Genomic DNA, 10,240 nt, shown 5'->3' on the forward strand with positions numbered 1-10,240 from the left:
AAACATGAACCGGGAGGCCATCGCAGCTCATCTCGGCGTTGTAAATTGGCGAGACCTGTTCGCACCCTGCCGGAACGTTGATGAGATGTAGTCGCGTTTCGTTGACTGCTGCTTGTTTCTGATCAATGAATTTACGCCGATAGTCAAGACCTCCCCCGGTCTCGCAGATCTAGACCGTTCCATAGCCCGAATCGAAGATAGGCTATCGAATGGCTGTGCAGACTCAGAGGCGGTGTCCAAACGTTTGAAGAGGAGCGTACTCAGGAGACGATCACTCACCGAAATCGGTCTTGACTTCAAAAACGTCCGTTCTTTCTACAACTATTCTAATTCCCGGCTCAGGGGCTCCGAATCCGTCCCCACGTTGAAGAGCCAGACTGCTACTTTTCAGACGCCGGGCGAAAAGGCAGACTATCTGGCGAGTCAATTTGCGAACATTTTCAACTCCGGTCCATTTCGACGCCCACCATCCACCCTGCTAGGTGCACCGCGCGTGTTGAGGTGTCCCGATACCGTAATACTATCCACGGAGGATATTGTTCAGGAGCAGCTTGCCGCCTTACCACCGAAGTATTCCTACACACCGGATCGTATACCTCCCATATTTTTGAAGACCTTTCGACTCTTTGTTTGTGAACCACTTGCTCTGGTGTTCCAGCGATCCTACGAGGATGGTGTTGTTCCTTCCTTGTTTCGTAGTGGGATCGTTACAGCGGTCCACAAGAAAGGGGCAAAGAATGACGCATCGAATTACCGTCCTGTGACACAATGTTCTGTTGCGTGCGCGATCTTCGAGAAAATTGTTTCTTCGCACCTCACCCGCTACTTACGACAGAATCATCTTCTCGATCCGAATCAACATGGATTTGTGCCACGAAAGTCTACGTGCACTCAGCTTCTCGCCATGACGCAGAGCTACGCTCAGTTCATCAACAAGGGTGTGCCCTATCAGGCCGTTTACTTCGATCTGAAATCCGCGTTTGATAAAGTTGACCACGCGATCCTTCTTGAGAAGATGTCCGGTATGGGCATTCACACAAAAACCATCGAATGGTGCCGCGGCTACCTCGCCGACCGCTCGTTCAGAGTTCGTGTGGAAGACCAGCTGTCAGCCCCGTTTCCCGCGTCATCTGGTGTTCCACAAGGGGGTTCTCTCTCCCCTCTTCTCTGGGTGATCTTCGTGTTGGACATTTCCCTCTACCTGCCCCAGTCCCTTGGTTTCCTCCTTTACGCTGATGATCTCAAGATATTCGGCCCTACACTCGATTCGCACGACTGTTCCACTATACAGGCCGGAATCGACGGGGTGGAGCGTTGGTGCGCCGATAACCGCATGCTCCTGTCTGCTTCAAAGTGTGCAGTGTTGGCTAAACCGGACCAATCTCCCAGTAGAATATGCTACGCGATTGGAACACAACAGCTCCCGACAGTCAGCTCGATTCGTGACCTTGGAGTCGTCATCTCAGCTGATCTTAATTTTGACGAACACATCGATATCATTGTTAAATCTTCTCGAGTCCTAGTCAACTCAATATTTCGCTGTTTTATAGTTAAGCGCCCGGAATTTTACATCCGATTGTATCAGGCATTAATTGTTTCGAAGTTCTTGTACTGTTGCCCCGTGTGGCTCCCATTCAAAGCGAAGCTTATAAGCAAAATTGAATCTGTGCAGAAATATTTTGTCCGAAGACTGCACATACGGTGCTCGCTTAGCCACGGAACTCTTGTTTTACCGCCTCTCATGTCGTTACTGACTGAGCAGGACATTCGGGCACTCAAACGAATTGTGCTTCTTGAGGACACGGATCACTTCTTTGACATCGTACAAAATTGTTTACGTGGTCAGTGCACGGTCCGAACTAAATCCATTGCCAAGACCGATCTCATCAACAACGTGTTCGCTTGGAGAATTTGCTCAAAGATCAATAGAGGACTCATATCGAAAGATCTGCTTTTATCTACCTTTTTCAATAAAGAGCTTTGAATGAATGAATGAATGAATGGATCTCCCTTTTGTTTCTGGGAGCTTAACAACCAGGATTACCAGGAATGCGAGTGAAATTGAGGGGAAAAATGCATACGCCCCCGCCTTGAGATACTGTCTCATTTTCGAGCGCTGATCTTCGAAATTGGCCTCTTGAAACTCCACGAGTACCTCGTCATCCATTCGTTGAGCTTTCACGAACTCTCGGATGTGTAGCGCCGCGATGTAGCCCATGAATATAGCAAGGAGGGGACAAGCTTCGTTCCCTCCTTCTTTGGTGAATAGATGTTTATCTGCGTATTTTGTCAGAACTTCAAATTCGTGGGTCATCTCGGGGTGTTGCATCATAATCAGCAGAAGCTCGAGGGCTGCGAGACATCGTATGCTCTGATCGACTGGCAGTACGCTCACAGCGAAGTCGGACATGAGTTTTCGGTCGAGTTTGTCCGGGCGAAGGACTCAACAGCTTTGGTCAATATGGGAAATTTCCCCCGAAGGAGAAGGGTCCGTACTCGGATTCCCTTTGTTGTTGTTGTTGCTGCGGCTGCTGCTGCTGTAGTTGTTGTTGTTGTTGCAGCAGCTGCTGCAGCTGTTGTTGTTGTTGTTGCTGCTGCTGCTGCGGCTGTTGTTGCTGCAGCTGCTGCAGCTGTTGTTGTTGTTGCTGCAGCTGCTGCAGCTGTTGTTGTTGTTGTTGTTGTTGTTGCTGCGGCTGTTGCCGCTGTTGTTGTTGCTGCACTAATGTGGCAATAATGTCCAGCGCCTGTCGATTCTGCTGGAGTAGGCTTTCGACGGTCGCCTCCAATTTTTCGATTTTCCTCTGCAAGAATGGAGATGTCCGTTTAAGAAGGGACTAAGGCCGCGACTTGTCATTTCGTTCTTGAGGCACTACATTCGGCGAATTGACAAGCGTCAATTACCATGGACGTAGATGTCCCAAATCATGTACAATAATCTCAAGAATATTTCCATCTGAATGTATCAATGCGATTGCAGAACTCAGACGGGAGTCGGAGGAGGGACAAGACACCTGGCTTGACCAAGGAAGAGCTTTGATTTTTCCTGATTCCTTTTTGTCTTCGAACGGATTTGCGAACCCGGATAGCTTCTACGTGGATTAAGTTCGAGAAAGAGGAGGATTCGGCATCAGATGAGACGGAGCTGGGGCGAATTCGGCGCGCAGGACAGTGAGACGCCGGCCACTCCGCGATCGAAATGAATACTCATCACGGGGACGAAAGTTTGATTCCGGCTCGGCAATGAGCCAAACCAAAGGTCGTGGGAAATTCATTCGAAGACCACAAAGGTCAATGAAGCCCAGAGATGGATGGCTCCACAACGTCCCGGTTCGAACAACGTTTCGGCTTCTACGAGGCTCTCTCGTCAAAATACGAGTGCATGACGATGCTCCCCTGAGAGAAGCATGTCCCAACAGGGAACTCGAAATTCGTTCGGTTAACGGAAATTGTTTCGTTTGTTTGGGAAGGAACTTACGAAAGCCAATCGGTGCAGTTCGCGTTCACAGAATGAACCCGAACGAGAATGGAACCGTCGGAGCCGGAGGAGAGACGCAGCGAAGGATACATTTTTCAGTACCTTCCTCCCCATTAGGTATCCTTGCTCGGGATTTCCTCTCTCCGTCTTCATAGTGGCTCAGAACGCTTGTATAATATAATTATTAATTATTTATCATCACCGCTTGTGAAACTTGTGGAAATATTCCGAACTCATGCAGTATCGTGAATGATGGATCAAACAGCGGGATCGGTCCGAACGACGACGCTTCCATCGCATCGGAAGAGCTGGAGCCACGTTGATATCCACTTGCGAAGAACTCTACAAAGCAATTCCAGCCTCGCAAGCTCTTACTCCGATCGAATTCTACCCCACTTACGAGTCATACCGTCGAGGAATGAAACGGGAAGTTCTCAGGAGGAGTCTGACAATGTGGATCATGACAGTCCTGATTCGGGAGTCATGCCGGCACATTACGTACTCATCTGAGGATTTCGAGAGGTTCCTCATGGCCGAATGAGAGGAGACGTGAAAAATTACGTCAAGTCTTGCGTGGTCTGCCAGAAAATTGAGGCAAAATTCACGCCGAAAGTTGTCACCTTGTGTCTCAGACCAAATGATGATCCTCCAATGCACACGGTGCATTTGGACCTCCCGGAAGAGAGCTGTACGGGGACCAAGAATCGTGCTTTCTCGTTCGCCGTCGATCGGAACTCGAGGTTTGCCATTGCTCGTTCTGGCCGAGAAATCGCGCAGTCGGTGACCAGTTTGTTGAAACAAGAAGTACTCGAGAACACCCGAGTTGCATCGGATCGAACGGGAGTCCTCGGAAGCGAGAGAGTCGAGTACTGGGCTGCCGCCAGGGACCGCGAGACATCATAATCGGTCTCATCATAACACGATAGAATGCTCGCCGGGTTTTGCCTCGACGGCTGAAGTAACATGTCTCCCGGCTGATGAAAGGTTAGGTATTCGGGATCGGTTACGTTTGACGGAACGGAGAGAATCTACCGAAGGAGAATACGCGGCGAGGAAATCCCAGAAAAGAACTTCGATTAGAGGCATTCTCAGAAAATACCGAATCATGCAGCGGGAGACTAAGTCCTCACGGAAGTGGGTGATACGGACAAGTTCTTCGGCCCCTTAGTCAATGCGGACATCCAATTCTTAAATGGAGTTCCGAAGAGGATATCTTAGGACGATCGAGCAGTCCGGAGGGCTTGTCCATTGAAGAGAGATTACATCTTCAGTCCCAGGAGGGACAACTCTTCCGGAGGGGTGAGTGGGAATCCCGCTGTGAGTCGGCGGCTCTTGACGGTGTATGCGAGGAATGAACGAAGTTATTCAGTAGTCAGTCTCTAGCCAGGCTCATCACTTGAGTCTTGAGTCATCTATGGCCAGTAACCACGAAGAACAAAGAGGACACTGCCTTTGTGAGTCTTGCAAGACTGAAGATATGGTTGATCGTTGGTCGGCCCTGGTGATAGGTTGCTATTCAGGCGAGGGACATGAGAATTTCTTTAGGACATCGGCGGGAGACGTCTCCGGAATTAACCGGCTTGCTAGTTCCCGAGAGGATATTCCTCGATCACGGCAGCACTCTCACGTTTGTTGCTTCCCGCATCAGAGGGTTGCTAGTCAACGAGAGTCCGGTGCAGCGTGCGGATATGGCGATCGAGGCTTTTTCCGACTCCTTTGTTATCACTGCCGGGAGATTTCGCATACAGCTCCACAGTACCCGAACGGACCGAGTGGTTGAGCTTTTCGCTTACGAGCACGACTTCCGTGTCAATCCGCAAAATGCGAAGCCCGGGGGTATCCGCGGCGATCGCCGATTTTAACTCATCCCGTCGCCGACCGTTCGCTGGTCGGAGAGTGGGAGCAAGAAGCACCGGCCCTTCTGGTCGGTATGGACCAGATTCATAAGATCTTCTCAAGAAGTCCACCAGTGCCGGTTTGCGGCTTAATCTGGGCAAACGATTCGTGCCTGGGTTGGTCAGTCGCGGGACCGGTCTCGGGAAACACCACAGCGATCCAGGCGCACGGTTCGGTCAAGGCCACGGTAATCGCCATCCAGGATCAATGTTGCACTGCGACGCTCTCGGTCCCGCCCAACGATGTTCAAAGGTTATGGCTGCTCGAGGGGATAGGAATCAGCGACGAGTCGAAGTCTGGCGACCTGACGGCGGCCGAGGAGAGCGCCTTCCAGCAACTCAACGAAACGCTCCAGTATAATGGGAAGAGATACACGGTCTCGTTCCCGAAAAAGGATTCAACCGCCGAGCTGAAGAACAACAAACAGGTCGCCTCAGATCGCCTCCGGAAGCAGGTCTCTCATCTACGAGAGAACCCCGAGAAGTACGGGAGATATCCTCAGGAAATTAGCAAATTTGTCAACGAGGGCTACGCATCGGAGGTTCGAGAGTTCCGTCCCGAGTCCTCGAACGATGTTGATGGGACGTATCACATGCCTCATCATTCGGTCCTCACCACGCGAGGGAACCCCGAGAAGTGGAGTATTCGATTGCTCTTCCGCGGCTAGCGACGCCTATCCTCTCAACTTCTACCTATTGCCGGGCCCGAAGTACAATCCGGACTTGGTGTCGGTGCTCTTGAATTCCCGACTGCACCCCATCGTCATCTCGGCCGACATTGCAAAGGCTTATATGCAGATCGACGTCCATCAAGAGGATCGCCACCTATTCCGATTCCTGTGGCAAGCCCCTCATGAGGATCGAGTTCGTTGCTACCAGTTTAGTCGTGTCACTTGGGGGGCAACGTCGAGCGGCTTCATTCTCGAGGCTACGACGCGAGGGCATCTCCGACGGTCTTCGAGCGAGCGGGAGCAGGGAAACTGTTTCTACGCGAATGATTTCGTCAAAAGCTTCGAAACTACAGAGGAGGCTGTCATGCTCACCGATCGTCTCCGAAAAATTATGGAGTCGGCGGGCATGAAGCTGGTGAAATGGAAGTCCAACTCCGAGGCAGTGATGCAGCACCTAGTACGACTTAAGAATTACATCGTGGACCGGATGGACGTTCAGTTCGAGTCGACCCGATTCTACACCGATTCTGCGATAGCGTACCATTGGATCCCGGGATCGTCTCCAGATCAGTGGAAAACTTTTGTGTCCAACAGAGTCGCTGAGATCCAGCGAAGTTCTCGACGGAAGGAGTGGTATGGTCATGTTCAGGGTGAGCGGAACATGGTCGATTTCGCCACTCGGGGCGTGTCTGCCCAGGCCCTCATCGAGAACTCAGCATGGTGGATCGGACCGGAATGATTGGAACTTGGAGAACACCTGAAACCGATCAGTCGGCCGCAGCAGCCTTCTTCCGGCGGAAAGGGAGCTGCCGCATTTGACCGCGGCGATCGTAGTACAACCGCCGTTGATCGATCTCAAGCGATTCAGCTCCGTCCGCAGAGCTATTCGGGTTTTGGAGTACGTATGGCGATTCATAAACAAGGCCCGGAAGCACATCAATCTCTCTTCTCGTGACTCACGCCGGCGGGCAGAAGTTCAACTGATCGCTGAGGCCCAACGACACTTCGTCAACGACGAAATGAGAGCGGTCGTCGCGAACGAAAGAATTCCGCCGCAGTCTAAGCTGTCCGCGTTGTTCAGGGACGAGGACTCTTTGTTGCGGGCCCGCATTTGAGTCATTGAGGGTCCGTTTTACACCTACGACGAAAAAAATCCGATTGTCCTCCCCGGAGCGTCCCGGTTGGCGAAACTTCTCATGCTGGACGCACACCGCGTGAACGCGCATTTCGGTGTGAACGTCGTCCTCAGCCAGCTCCGAAAACGATTTTGGATCACCCGGACACGCCAGATTGTGAGGTCATTGATATGCAGAAGACGCCAGGGTGGGCTCGCTACCCGAATCGAGGGACAGCTCCCACAAGCGCGAGTGACATTCACGGTTCCTTCTGCCTGCGCGGGGCTAGATTTCTGAGGAACGTTTTACACGCGAAGTCGGGAGGGCGATCAGGAAAGTTACATCGCTCTCTTCACCTGCTCAAGCGTTCGTAGAGTTCATCTCAAGCTCGTCCCATCGATGACCGCAGCGCAGACCCACTTGGCAATCAGAAGATTTCTGAGCGTGTTTCCTGGCTGCCGGACTTCGAGCTCGGACAATGCCCGCTCGTTTGTCAAGGCATCGACCGACCTCAAGAGGGTCTTCAACTCGGTGAATATCTGCTTCAGCTACGGACGGCGAACACCTTCGAGGAAGCTCAGAACGCTCCATCCGAGTTGGGGGCACAAGGATGCTGAGTTCGCTCGCGTTACTGTGCTTGCGAGATCAAGGGTCTCCGCTCCACTCACAGGCGCAGCGGTCAGCAAAGGGATTTCGTGGGTTGATTCCAGAACAGCGAAAGGGTCTCGGACGCCCGCGTCGGCTGAGATTTGCCATGTAGGGACCGCGAATCCGTCGGCAATGCTGCCTTGCTGCCCGTCTCCGTTGAGATGGACGAACTCGGAGGGGTTTTGACGGTTGCATTGGACGATCGTCGACTGCGCTCTCTGGCTGCTTCCACCGCAGCCACAGCGTGCGCGGCTTCTCTAGCGAAACCTTCACTGTCGCAGCGGCATGTCGTGCAATTTGCCGGATCGAGATCTCAGGGTCGTCATCCGGGAACATGGACGAGTGCAACTTATCGATTTACACGAGCTCACCGAGCATAGTCGACCTGGTCATTGTGCGTAGTCTCCGCGTGCTCCTGAGGTCGTTCCTTCGTATCTTCTCGGCGTCTTCCTCCGTCGACGTGGCCCGCGACGCGTTGTCGTCGGTCAAGCCTAGCGAGGCTTTCTTCGGAGTTTTCTTCCGAGGAATTCTTCAAACTTGCGGTTTCCTTGCGTTGTGTGATTATCCTGGTCACGGCACCAAAATGTCGTGTCCCGAGCCGGGGAACTTTTTTCGGCAACAGTCAGGACTTCGGACTTGGACAATCTTCCTCTCTCTCGACGCGATCGCGCACTCTGTACTCTTATCACAGTTATTCTCGTTTCCAAAAATTGAAAACTCATTCTGCTGTCTGGTATTTAGGTCTTGCACGTCTCCTCATGGAAGCGTACTCGGGTTCCAAGACTTCTGCGGCTTCTCTCGTCGAAAGAGGAAACGAATAGATATCACGATACAGTTTCAGCTCAGGTTCATTTGTATTTGATAAAAGGGGATCGGATCTCTGCAAGGTTTTCGGGGGCAGATCTCGAAAGGTACTCTCGAACACTTTCAGCGTACAGTACTACTCCTATCTTTTGTCTCTACTGGCGGGTCGCCATCTCTTAGTTCCTACTGGAACGAATGGAAGATTCTGATCAGCTCCTTCCGGCCTGAAAAAGCCAGAAGCCTCTACGGAACTTGCGCGATCAAGCTAAATATCCAGCTCCATTCATTGTGGCTTCCCAGATAACTCGAAAGTGCCCGTCGATCAGATGCTATCCAGTTTGAAAAATGATTTTGATGAGATCCACCGGAATCGCCGATTGGACTCCGGGACAGCTCAGGCGGCAAATTCTTTGACTCCGGCTGATAAGTTGAGTTCATAAGTCGAGGGTCAGCTTCGACTAGAGATTTTTCGTCGGGAAGACTCGGGCTCAATTATCTGGCTGACCTGTTCCCGATTTGTGGGGGGTGATGAATGGAAACTGTTCACATTACCTGATACGGTGTTCTCGTTCTGCGTCCGCGTCTTCCAGAGGAGGATGCCTGAGGATCTCGGACGCTAGCGGACCGAACTAGGGCGGTAGAAGGCATCACGATATCGGCCGAGCCTGGGAATCGAAAAAAATGCATGAAGTAAAGGGCCCAGAGCTCGGGCGGGAATGACCCTGCAATGCGCCTGTTTCTCGAGAAGGACCCAAAGCTCCTGCCGTAACTCACGAGAACATACCTGGCATGATAGGGTTGACGCTGCCTATATGGTCGTTCAAACTCATGTCTGCCACTGGATGAAGGGAAGTATTTTAAGACGCAGTCGAAGAATCGAATTTACGAATATAACTGGAATACGGATAAATATGAGCGGCCTACATTCGTAGTTTGATGTTCCTCAAGTCGATTTCTATCCTATCGATGTCTCGATGGGATCCTGGGGCGCTGTGAGCTCCAAGATTAGGTGAGGCTTCCATTCTCGCTGCTGTCTTTTCCTGTCCCAACCTGCAAGAGTCACCGGTGATCAAAATTTTCTGTCATTCTGCTTGTCTACACTCGACTCAATGAATTCGCTCGACCCCACCATAAGACCCGTGCATGGAGGCACGGCAAACTATTGTCCCTCAGTGGAAAGATTGGTATCTATCGCCACACACCGAAGCACAAGTTCATCGAATTATTCAACGATTTACCAGCCGAAGTTGCCAGCTACATTGAAAATCCCTGCGTCACTTCTAAGAAGTTCCTTACAAATCTACTCAAAGCTCATTTCGTTACCGATCCCAATACGTCATAGTCTGTACCTCATGAATCTCCCCCAAAACCCATTCCTCAACTCGGATGCCACTGAACGCTCACTTCCGTAACACAGGTCAGTTGACCTATCACGGAGTGTCATTAATTGTATCATCCGTTGTAATAAACGAATCAGTTCACGTAAAAAAAAAAATTGAATCTCAACCCAGGCGAAGCTCGATCGAACATAGATATTTCTCGATCTGTCAGGCCACGAAGAGAAGCCTGTGTTGGAGGCTGAGAGCTGCTCCGCTGAAATCGGTACCCGACCCGGCGCCGGACAGTGGCGGA

This window comes from Galendromus occidentalis, unplaced genomic scaffold (assembly GCF_000255335.2).
Source record: "Galendromus occidentalis unplaced genomic scaffold, Mocc_1.1 scf7180000076479, whole genome shotgun sequence".
NCBI lineage: Eukaryota > Metazoa > Arthropoda > Arachnida > Mesostigmata > Phytoseiidae > Galendromus > Galendromus occidentalis.